Source organism: Tasmannia lanceolata, unplaced genomic scaffold, assembly GCF_043159265.1.
Source record: "Tasmannia lanceolata isolate RefF3 unplaced genomic scaffold, GAP_Taslan_0.1 ptg000018l, whole genome shotgun sequence".
Taxonomy (NCBI): domain Eukaryota; kingdom Viridiplantae; phylum Streptophyta; class Magnoliopsida; order Canellales; family Winteraceae; genus Tasmannia; species Tasmannia lanceolata.
Window position 1 is genome coordinate 52,863,701 of NW_027518695.1, and position 11,483 is coordinate 52,875,183.

Here is an 11,483-nt window from a genome sequence, read left to right on the forward strand (position 1 = left end):
CATGTCTAAGAGGAGAGGCTTTCCATCACTTAGAAGAGTGGGGGGGGGGGGGGGGGGGAGACAATCCTTGGGCCTTTTTATACTTAGGCTAAAGTCTCAAAAGGGATCCGGCGGAAAAGTTAGAGGAGAAATCGTCCACTCACTAATGGAATATTTACTCTCTCTCTCTCTCTCTCTCTCTCTCTCTCTCTCTCTCTCTCTCTCGGGCTGAAATTCTTTGACTCTAGAGAACTGCAAGGGACCAACCACAAAGTTTTATGTATTACAATAAGTTTTTATGCAAATAAGATTATAGGGATTTGTTAGCGTCCATCACAAAAGGCATTCCGCCGATGGGCTACATAAGAATATGAAAGTTATATATTTGCCCCATTTTCTTCCCTGGGCCACCCCTTGTAGCGTAAAAAGAGTAGTCATAACTCATAAATACACTAGCAGAGGGGGAGGTGGCCCGGGCCAATATATCATTTTCCTAAGAATATATGTAAACAATTTATAGAAGTACGAAAAGAAGCCTTATTCTTAAAACACAATCATAAACACCGGTGTTGGTGAAAATAAGGGAAGAATTATTTGTAACAAGTTTTGGACTTTCTGAACCGACTGAAAGGAAAAGCAGTGAATTTTTTATCATGTCGGCCCCGATTCAATGGGCTATTCATGAAGCCGTCAAGGTGTTCCCAACATCGATTACGAGCCGATATCTAACGTCAGCTTTGGCGAGCCGCTCCATTGCCGTGTTCGCGTAATTCATTGGAACAAGCTCAATATCTACTGTTATATTATGCTTGCCGGCAAAATCAATCATCTCTTGGGTCTCTTTCATTCCGCCTATAAGACTTCCCGCGACAATCTTCCCACCTGTGAATTCAAAATCAAGTAATCACACTTCTTTAATCTTGACTTAAACCTAATTAAAGAGAGGCCCTGCCTAGATTACAGGAAAACTATTTCTTGTGGAAAAAATTTCCTAGTAATTTTTACATTCTTTTCCAGAATTGAAAGAGAGATCATATAGTTAATATAGACGGATGTCATTATAAATTAAGGCCCTGTAGTTTTTTTTTTTCTTCTTTTTGAATGGTAAATTCAGGCCTTGTTTAGATTGCAAGAATAACATTTCCGACAAAAAATTTCTTGGGTTATTTTTTACTTACCACGATTTAGAGGAAAAATACGTAATTATTGCTAATTTAGAGGGATACAACATAAAGAATATCTCTCTAAATAAAAATTTAAAGAGTTATCTTTTTTCATCTGTAAAAAAAATAGAAAATTTTAGAAATAATTTTCCTTTTCAAAATTTTCCTACAATCCAAACAGGGCCTAAAGGTCACTCTAAATAAAACTTTAATCGTGTTGCATTTTTTTGTCATATGAAATCAAACAAGGAAATTTTTCAAGAAAATTCCCACAATCGAAACAGGGCCTAAAATTGAAAAAAAAATGTACGGAGAATTATGTGAGAAAAAAATTAGAAGCAATTTCATTGGTTGCAACAAAAGATGCATGTCGATCCCATGATCCATTTTTTTAGTAGGCGACTAGGGACCCACATATCTACGTAATTTGGACCCCACATATGTGGGTCACGCAAATCACATGATCCAATCCAGCGGTAGAGATAGATAGATAGATAGATATGATGTTCTCTTACCCTCAAGCAGAGGATGAACAGGTAGCTCGAGCGGCCTCTCGGGCCCGCCACCATAACCAGCTTTCCATGCACCTTCAATAGTTCGATGATCAAAGGCAAGAGCGGATGAACTGCAGATACGGTGTCTATATTGCCGTCCATTGTTCCCTTGAATACCTACATGTAACAAAAAACATGGCATTTCTTTCTTAAACATATAAATTCTATGGAGTATCTAATAGAGGATACTATCACTGTAGATGAGGCTTCATCTCAATGGTGAGATTTTTATGGATTGAACAGTTACGATCGTTTCATTGTTGTGATTTTGATCTTTACTTGTACTATTAGATGATCAATTCTAGGGGTGCAAGTTTGGCCTGTGAGCCCTGACCCGCCTTGAGCCCGAACAGGGTCAGGGTTGGAAAATCCAACCCTGAGGGCAGGCTTGGGTTCATTTTTTAGGCCTTGACTCAGGGTCGGGTCGGGCCGGGCTTAGGGTTGATGCTTGGGACCAACCCGACCCTTTTCACACTTTACCCTTGACCCGGCCCTATTTACACTTTACAGTATATGTGACTTATCAAACCACAAAACTTAAGATCATCCTATTTACATGATTTTAGGGGCATGCCCTATTTATATTGTGGCAAATATATGGCTTGTATCTTCGAATAAGGTGGCCTCCACTACTTTTTTACTTTTTTTTTGAAAAACTAAGTGCCATTATGTCCGGACACCTTACGCTATAAAAACCCGAGTAGTAATGGGTCTATAAACCGAAGCTTTTATGGAGATTTTATATGGTGTGTGGCCCTATAGTCCAGTGTTTTCAAAAAAAAGCACTGTAAGGCCCACTTCATAGGATGATCCTAACCCTCTGGTCTATAGATCGGATGGCTAGGATAATCTTATGGAAATGAATTTTGGAACACAACCTATTTATGTTGTGGCCCAACAAATGAACGGTTTGGATCATCCTATAAAGTGGGTTGTACGGTACTTTTTGAAAAAGACTGGACTGTACAGTCATACACCTCATAAAATTTCGCTTTTATATTATTGACAACAATGTGTTTGCACTAGGGTCAATCAGGGCCAGCCCAGCCCGACCAAACCAGGGCAAAGGCCACTCTGAGCCCTGCAGGGCGGGCCTTGGGTTGAGGTCTTTTGGCTCTGACTGGTTAGGGCAGGTCAAGGCCAAGGTAATTGGATCCAGGGTTGGGCTAAGGTTTTGAAAAACCCGGCCCAACCCGACCCTGTTGCAGCCCTAATCAATTCCATTCAAGGAATTTACCCATTTTCATGAGGATGTTCTGGGGAAAAGAATTTCTTGGAAAAAGTTATCCTTGAAAAGTATTCCATGAAAAATGATTCAAGAGTTGCCACAGGAATGAAATTTTTCTATAAACTATGAAAATTTTTGCTATCTAGAAATTAAGTTACATGGAAAATGAGTTAACCAAATTCTGGAAAACAAACTTTCTAAGAAAAGCTTTTCTCAAGAAATTTTTTCCATAGATCCAAACAGCTCTTTGGATTGCAGGAATGTTTCGGAAAAGTTTGGAAAGAAAAAATATTTCCAATAATTCCTACATTTTAGGCACTGGAAAAGATAATTTGAACTAGAGTGGACTTCACCTGGCTCTACTAAGTGCGTCAGCTAGAGATAAGCCCCATTCACTTGACTGTGAATGGTTGAGATTAGGCTAACTGAAAACCAACCCTACAGGGACCTTTAATTTGATGATGTACCCCTCAAAATTAATCATATATTTATGACGTCCTGCTAAATCATGTAAAGAAAATAAAATTCCCAAGAAAAAATTTGGGAGTTGATTTTTTCACCCCCGCTGTAGGATTATGCGCCACCGTCCCCCCTTTTAACTTGATTTGACATCAAAAGCGTTAAAGTCTGCTACAGTTCACTTTAAAAGCAGGGCGCATAATCTTACCAGGGGGTGAAAAAATCATCTCCCAAAAATTTCCATCAAATTTTTTTTTCTTGCTATCCAATTAAGGATATGCTTTGTTTGTTTTGGATTTTGAGAACTGATTGTGAGAAGTTTGTTTTGGATTTTGATCAGAAATGCGGTCAATGAGAGACCATCTATACCCATATACAAATTGATGTTTTCATAAGGAAGACATCGAAGGCTTTCCACAAATTGAGATTTGGCCGTTGAAGGATCGAATTGTATCTGAGGAACAGGGGGATACAAAAAAGTAATAAGAGAGGCGCTTAGACCAATCACCTTTCCTCTTGATCTGAGGTGCGAAGAGAAACATCTCTTTTTTATGACTTCCACTTCCCTTCACTGAATCAAGGCCTGGCCCGGAAAAGTGCCCTATTGATGAATGAAAGAAAGGGTTTATGAGCCAAATCAATAGCTTGATCAAGTTAGGATAGCTTTTATAAACACTAGTTTCATTGAAGTTCATTGTCAGATCTTCAATCTCTGTCTGTGTATCAAACAATTTTAATTCTAAATTTTGATTAAACTTTGAATAATCTATCTTAATTTTAGATTCAAAGCTATGATTGGGCTCTAAGTTACGTTTAATTGAGTTCAAGAATTAGTTTTGAATTCACAATGGTTTCTCAAAATCCAAAACAAGCAGATCTTAGGGCCTGTTGGATCTTGGAAAAAATTATGGAAAATGATTTTTCATGGAACAAAATATTTGAAAAATCATTCCAAGGAGAAATGCAATTTCCCAAGAAAATATAGAAATTAGGGCACGTTTGGCTACCAAGAACTTTTTTTAAATGATAGACTGGCGCCTCCAAGTGATGAGAGAGGGGTTGGGCAGGTGAAATGGCTAAAAATTAGAAAACTAGCATCTCCAAGTGGTGAGACTCGGCTAAAAATTAGGAAACAACAGACTCTACTCAAAATTCGATCAACTGTTTCCTGATTTTTTTTGTCACTTCTCATCATCAGAGACACTAGTTTCCTGTTTTTTGTTTCTTAATTTTTAGCCACTTCACGCTCATCTCCATTTGGAGACACCGATTTATCATGAAATAGAGTTCATGGTAGGCAAACGTGCCCTAAGAGTCATTCATTTCTAATAGATAATCACATGTTCAAATCAAGACTCCAAAAAATGAAACCCATATTGTAAAAAGTAAAACCTTTTTACCTCAATCTGCTCCGGTTCACGACTAACCAAGAATGAGTCAACACCGAGTTGCTCAATTGCTTCCTTAGCCTTGCTAGGGGATGTGCTGATCACAGTAACCTTCATTCCAAAAGCCTTGGCAATCTTCACAGCAACATGACCGAGTCCACCACGTCCGACCACACCCAAATGCATACCCGACTCACTGAGTCCAAAACATTTCATCGGCTATAGACCGTAATCCCCACACACAACAATGGTGCACCCACGTCTAGGGGGAGATTTTCAGGGAGATGAACCACATAGTGCTCATCTATAACAATAATATCAGAGTACCCGCCATATGTTGGGGTGCCATCATAGTAAAGGGCATTGTATGTGAATATCACCTTACTACAATAATTCTCGGAGCCCTATTCGCAGCTAGTGCACGAATTACAGGCACCGACCATGCACCCTACGCCAGCCTTATCTCCGACTTTGAGTCTCGTTACGTTCGGCCCCACCTCTGTCACTACTCCTACTATCTCATGCCTGTGATAACATCTTAGCCATTGAATTTTCCAATGTTTGTTTTGACTTCTGAGTAGCAATTTTGTAAGGGCAATGATGAATTCGCACCCCCTGCAGTATGCATACGCACCCCTTATACCATGATTTGACATGAACAGTGCTCAACTTTAACGCTTTTTGACATCAAATAAGGGGTGCATATGCGTACCAAAAAATATTTTCATTCCTTGAAATGTTTTGGCAAGAATTTATCCAAGGAAAAAAAATGCACACCTAAAGATGGGATCCTTTTTTTTTCACCATACTTGAAAATGATTTGGCATGTTATTTAGGAGATGGTTAAGAAAATCATGAGTTTTTATATGGTGCTCGACCGGCAAGTCCCTTGTGGCCGGTACCACTCCTGATGTTAGATCCAACATGTTTGATCCAACATCAGACCACTTTTTAAGAGTCTGCTGTTGGATCAAACATCAAGGGTGGTACTTTTGACGTACCACCAACAAGGGACTTGACGGTTGGGCACTAGATAATTTCTCAGAAAATCATAGCATACATATTAAATTCGGGTCAGGTTTCATGTTTCGAGTTTTTTTGTTTAAACCCAAATTGACTTGAGATTGGGTTGGGTTTTTCAACCTGAAACCCGACCCAGGAGCAGACCTGTGATTTCTAAACCCGACCCATGTTATTTTTGGTTCAGGATGATGTGGGCTAAGGTAAAACCCGGCCCAAGTTGCAACCTTAATGAATTTATCTGAGGAAAAAAAAAATACACACCTAAGGATGAGTTACAGTCATGAAAACTTTTACTTTATAAATTTTATATCTATTAAATGAGTTATCAAACGTTGGAAAATCCTATTTTACATAAAACTTTCTGAGAGAAAAAAAAATACAGTAAATGCCGTAAGCTGAATTTTTTTCCTTGGAAATCATGGATCTGTTTTTTCTTTGGAAATCTAAACTGTAAGTATTACAAGCCAATAAAACATCGAAATGGAAGGTACCTAATTTAGTGAAGTGGCCCAAATCCCATCAAGTTAAGAGAATGGGATCCATGAGATCTGATTAGGGATATAAGGACCGTTGATCTATGGTCCCGATCATCCAGCACATATGCACATTGCATGACATATGGGCTTGGTGATCGGTACCATTGATCGGATGTCCCATGCAGGACAACCCAGTCGGTACAGGCCTGATTTGGTACCATTGATCTGATGTCCCTCGCAGGCAACTCAGTCAGTTCAGGCCAATTGCCGAACGAAGATTTCATCCCAAAGATAGAGGCACGCGATAGTGAAAACAAAGTAAAAACTCTTGTAAAAAAATGGGACGGAAAAAATTCGAGTTTAATATGCCAAAAACGCTTGTAAAAACAAAGTAAAAAAAATCAAGAAAACAAAGTAAAAAAAAAAATCAAGACACAAAAAATTGCATTTAAAAATTTTATCATTTACAAAATATAGTGAGGATAAAGTTGGAAAGGAGGCCAAAAACGCTTTTAATAGTTTAAGAGTAATGCTAGGGAAACCGAGAGTAGGACCTAAAAGGGGACCGAACAAATTGTTTCATGCCACAACATCACTAATGACTTGAGCAGTTAGGGAAATAATTAAAAGGTAAATTTTTCTTTAACACGTGGCATGTTCTCATTGCAGGTCCGATTTTAGGTGGTACTCTAGGTCTCCATATCATTTCCCTAGTTTTAAACATGTTTTAAACATTTTCTTCAAAAAAACAAAATGGAGTTTTTTTTACTGTGAAAGTTTTAAACTCAATATTAAACGAGAAACCAACAAAACGTCCTTTTTATTTCTTGAGAAAATGCAATTTAAAATAGCGTTTTGCTATCTATGCTCTGCGTCTCTGTCCCAGCAATAAAAACTAAAAAGGGTGGAAAATGCCAAAGCAAACAGTGAAAATATCAGCTCCCAAATAAAAAAAAATGCATTCATTAATTAAATGAAGCAAATCATAAGAAATGGCCATTGATATTTATTTTAAATTACACATATTTTAAACATCGTTACACATTTTTTAAAACTTCATAATCTATTTATCGATCATAATCAAGATCTTTCTAATGATTAGAAAAATGAAATAAATATGATTAAATATATTTTTAAAATAATTTGCAATAACAATAATTACCCTGGCACAATATGATAGACGGAATTTCCCCAATCATTCTTGGAGATATGGAGATCGGTGTGGCAGATCCCGCAGTAGAGTATTTTCAACATGACATCTTTATCACCGGTCGCTCCGAAAAGAATGTAAACATGATTAAATATTATTAATTAAAACCTAAATGATACTTATTTTTCTCATACAAACACATGTATATATGATTTTAAAAGTGCGTGAATCTTCTGGAAAAAATATCAAACGAAAGAAGTAGGAGGTGCAATCCCAACTTACCCACCAATAAACACACGTGCACGCACACACATAAAAAGAGTAATTGTGATTTATAATGGTAAGCACAATTTACAAAAAAAGTTTTAAAATTAATCGATGAATTTATAGCGTCAGATGGAAACTTCAACGAAATGTTTTTTTTAAGTACTTTTTAAAAGAAATATAAAAAAATTTAAAGGATTTTGTCTTTTGATGCAAAAAAAAAGTGTTGAAAATTTATTCCCATGTTAGTTGTGTGAATAAGACAACTTTTGCGCTTATATAGAGAAGTGGTTTTCTTAAGGGTTGAGGACTGAAGAAGACTAGATATACTTGGGTAAAAAACTTTCATATGCGCGTCAAGCTAAAACTACTGTCGTGAACATAGTTACATCTGCAATTTGTTTATGGGCGTTTAATTTTGTCTTAGGGACCTTAACTAAATTATCATGACGTAACTAGATAAGTGCTCTAAGCTTAATTTTATTTACAATTTCATGCCGATATTGAATTCTGAAGAGGACAATTCTGGCACTATTTATTTTTACTTTTGCATGTTTACTATATGGGATTTGCTATATATGGATCATAAGATAGCAGCCACGAAGCTCACTTTTGCCACGTGGGACTTGCCAAATGTTGTCTTCCCAGTTGTTTTTTTTTTTTTTTTTTTTTTGGGCCTTTTCCATTCTCTAAAATGGTTCCCTAACGTTTACCACAGATTCTTATAATTTAGAAATGGATTTATATTGTTAAACACTTGTTACTAATAAGATTATTTAAATTAACAAATAAATGGGTTGTGATACATTGGTCACAGGTTTTATCAGCAAACATAGCACATGTTCGTCGTGCATGTCTGAGCTTATTGTTATGCTTAAAATTGGTAACAGATACCGTAGTGACGAAAGAACTGATCTGGTGGGCCCAAGGTACCGAACTGGATGCGCTAAGCCCTGCACAAGGACGCGCGAGGTCAGAAGACCAACCCGGAGTCGTTGCTTCGGACGGGCCCTTCGACACTCAAGTCAGTATGAGCAGGAGTGCATAGCCAAAACTTTAAAAGTGGTAGTTCAGAAGTTATCATCCTCTTTGAACCTTGGGATGGCTTTTCTAGAGAGAGCTCTGGGGTGGTTGAATTACCTACGCTAGGACAGGTGTCGGCCCCTTTGTGGGTTTAGGTTTACCGGCTCTTGGCAGATTACCAGACTACCCCTGGGCAAGTGCATGAATTCGTGGTGGGCCCTTTAAGGGCCACGTGTCGACAGCTAATTGGTCGTTGCTTTTCATACCCCGTCACTTATCATCGGGCTCTTAATGTAATTGGTTCTCGCGCTTTCTAAATATTTTAGGGATTTTTGCTGATTAGTCCCTACATGGCAAAATAATTACTTATTAGTCCCGAAGAAAAGCATATTATCTTAGTAGTCATACTTTTAGAAAATATTTGCTAAAAGGTCCCTAAAACTCATCTACGTCAATTTTCTCCGTTAAAAATTCTAATATAGCAAATTTACCCCTAACCCATTTAATCGGCAAATTTATCCCCCAACCCATTTAATCGGTTTTAGCGTTTTTTTTTATTTCCCTTCCATTATTTTAGGAAAAATACTAGGACATAAGCAAAATATTATTTCTTCCAATATTCTCTTCGAAAATCCTTCAACAAAAAAATCATTTTAGGAATTAAATAAATTGAAAATCTCTCTAAAATAAATTAAATAGGGTAGGAATAAAGTAAGAAATTTTAGGAATATTTTTCATTTCTAACTTTTCCAAGAAATTCCTGTGTTTGTTGGATTACAAGAAAATAACTCTGGAAAATTATCTCTATGGAAATTTTTTTCGTCCAATGATTTAAGAGGGGAATTATGTCTGATTAATTTAGAGGGACAACATCATAAACCGAAGGTCCGTACATCACCACATCGGGTTTTTTGTCCATGAGCAAGTCAAATCACTTTTTTCTTCTCTCTCTCTCTCCCCCTCTCTGGGTTTTTGCTCTGAGATTTCAACCCAAATCCTTTTGGTTTTCCAAAAATCTTTTAGTTTCTTTACTTTTTAGAAGAGAGAAAGTAGAGAAATACTTCGGTTGCTCACATTAGGCGTCGGCTTTCTGTCGAAATTCAGAAGGTTCGGAGTGACATCCTTCTAATAGCGCTATTATTCTGCCGAATTTCGCAGAACTACGACCTATTTTTCAATAATAGCGTCGTTGTTCTGCTGAAATCTCGACAACTCCGGAGTCCCTTTTTCCAAATAACGCCGTTACGCCACTGATTTCTCGACAACCTCAGAGCCCATTTGTCCAAATAGCGCCGTTACGCCACCGAAATCTCGTCAAACTCGGAGCCCCTTTTTTCAGAATAGCGCCGTTATGCTGTTAATTTCTGTACAGACTCTAGTAAAATTACATTTATTTTCCATCTTTCAGAATTTCCATTACAAGGAAAGATACGAGGTTGTGACGTTATAGGATCTCCGGCTCACATTGCCCTCGTATCTTGTAATATAAACCCTTTTATCTTTCTTTTACTTTCTGTACTGTCTTTTACGTTCTGTTTCATTTCTCAGCTTTCTGTACTTTCTTTACAAAGTAAGGTACGGGGTGGTGACGCTATAGGATCTCCAGCTCCCATTGCCCTCAGATCCTGTAATATAAACCCCTTTGCCTTTCTTTAAACTAGTTAACCTGATTGTGGTTAGCTACGAGATCTTTCGGGACTCATACACAGCATATGATCAGAATCAGGTTATTGACCGCTTCTTTTCATTTCTTTTGTAAATTCATTTCGTTTACATATTGGAATTAAGCCTAACCCAAATAAAAGCAGAAAAAGATAACTTTTTCTGATTAAATTTTTCGAAAATGCCAAATTAAGTCAAGAGACCGGATTCATCCGGGCAAGAGGGGTGCCTAACAACTTCCCCGATTGTAACCATAACCCTTACCCAGATATCTGTAAGGACCATGTCTTAACAAATAGGGCAAAATTACAAGGTTCTAAGCCCAGAGCAAAAGAACCCATTTGGTTTACTGTTCCCCCAATGAAACTTGGGTACTTACCCCATTTTCATCGGAAGAACAGGTACGGGTCCAAGGCCCTAACCTAGGTGGCGACTCTGAATTTCTCTTCCTTGCGGAATTAGGATCACGGTCTTGAGTTCGCAAGAAACGCAGATAACCTAACACTCTTAGAGAACCCGATGTGGTGATCCCCTGCCAGCTCGCGAGCGTGGGAAAAAACCGGCTCATGAAAAAAAAATTCTGTTAAAAAATATTTTTCTTGCAATCTAAACAGAAATCCGAGTCCTCTTAATAAAATTGTCCAATTGGTACGGGACCATATCTAGGGATGATCTCCCAATAACCCATAAGATGAACGGTTTGGGTCACTTGCCCTTGTGCCTTATTCTCACACTAGTGAGACCAACCGTGCGATGCACGGTATTGATGTAAATTAAGATGGAAAGATTGAAAGCTGATTAAATAACAAAAATGTTTGGAGCAAAATCAGTTTTGTATTTGTATAGGGTAATTGTAAGCGAAAAATAAAGAAGAAAATTTTTTCTACCATATAATTAGATTAAATATAACAATTTATCGAGATGAAGAAGAAAAAGAATAAATATTGAACCTGCAATTAATAATCCCGGTTGAACAAAGAATATGATGTATTGGCAGTTGGTTTGGCCATTTTCAATTATTTTAATATTTCCTTAGCCCAAAGCATGGTGTTTCAAATTAATGAATGGTTAATGTGAGTGAAAGGTGAAACCCACTATGGTGAGAGTAGTTCAT

The 11,483-nt window shown here is 37.5% G+C and overlaps 1 pseudogene; it reads right to left on the bottom strand.

The window, feature by feature from the left end:
* Nucleotides 1-577: 577 nt before the first annotated feature.
* LOC143850445 (putative mannitol dehydrogenase) lies at nucleotides 578-10,753 on the bottom strand (annotated as a pseudogene).
* Between the last annotated feature and the right edge of the window lie 730 nt (nucleotides 10,754-11,483).